Source organism: Schistocerca piceifrons, chromosome 1 (genome assembly GCF_021461385.2).
Source record: "Schistocerca piceifrons isolate TAMUIC-IGC-003096 chromosome 1, iqSchPice1.1, whole genome shotgun sequence".
NCBI lineage: Eukaryota > Metazoa > Arthropoda > Insecta > Orthoptera > Acrididae > Schistocerca > Schistocerca piceifrons.
The window spans coordinates 687,552,871-687,554,321 of NC_060138.1; positions in this window are offsets into that span (position 1 = coordinate 687,552,871).

Here is a 1,451-nt window from a genome sequence, read left to right on the forward strand (position 1 = left end):
CCCAGACAGCAGTGGGATACCAACCCGATAGTTGCCCACCATACACCTAAACAACTGGGAGTGATTGTCTGGAGTGCCATTTCTTTTCAAAGTAGGACCCCTTTGGTTCCCATCCTCAGCACCCTTACAGCACAGCAGTAAGTCAACAATATTCTATGCTCCATTTTATTACCTACGTGGCAAACCATCTTCAGCAAGGTAATGTCCACCCGCACATGGCAAGAGATTCTATTGCTTGTCTTCATGCTTGCCAAACTACCTCAGGCAGCAAGGTCTCCACATATCTCCCCAACTGAAGACATTTGGAGCATTATGGGTATTATAGATAGGAAAGTGGACACAGGTGAAGACGAGATGGGAGACATGATACTGCGTGAAGAATTTGACAACGCCCAGGGGTTGACAATATTCCGTCAGAACTATTGATGGCCTTGGGCGAGCCAGCCATGACAAAATTCTTCCATCTAGTGTGGAGGATGTGCGAGGCAGGCAAAATACCCTCAGACATCAGGAAGAATGTAGTAATTCCATTCCATACAAAGCAGTTGCCAACAGGTGTGAATATTACCAAACTATCAGTTTAACAAATCATGGTTGCAAAATATTAATACAAATTCTTTATAGAAGAATGGAAAAACTGGCAGGAGTCATCTCTGTAAAGATCAATTTGGATTCCACAGAAATTTAGGATACATTTATAGCATTTGTAGACTTAGAGAAAGCTTTTGACAATGTTAATGGGAATACTCTCTTTGAAATTCTGAAGTAGCAGGGAAACTATTTACAACTTGTACAGAAACCAGACAGCAGTTACAAGAGTTGACATGCATGAAAGGGAAGAAGGGGTTGAAAAGGGAGTGAGACAGGGTAGTAGCCTATTGACAATGTTATTCAATACGTACACTGAACAAGCAGTAAAGGAAACCAAATAAAAATTTGGAGTAAGAATTAAAGTTCAGGAATAAGAAATAAAAACTCTGAGGTCTGCCTATCATATTATAGTTCTGTTAGAGGCAGCACAGGACTTGGAAGAGCAGTTGAACTGAATGGACAGTATCTTGAAAGGAATATAGATGACTAACATCAACAAAAGCAAAACAGTGGTAATGGAACGTAGTCAAATCGGGTGATACTAAGGGAATCATATTAGGAAACGAGACACTTAAAATAGTGTATGATTTTTGCAATTTAGGCAGGAATGTAACGGCTGATCACTGAAGTAGAGAGAATACAAAATGTAGACTGACAATGGGAAGAAAAGCATTTCTGAGGAAGAGAAATTTGTTAAGACAGAATATAGATTTAAGTGTTAGGAAGTATTTTCTGAAGGTATTTGTCTGGAGTGTAGCCATGTATGGAAATGAAACATAGATGATACACAGTTTAGATAAAAAGAGAATAGAAGCTTTCAAAATGTGGTGCTACAGAAAAATGCTGAAGTTTAGTAGGGT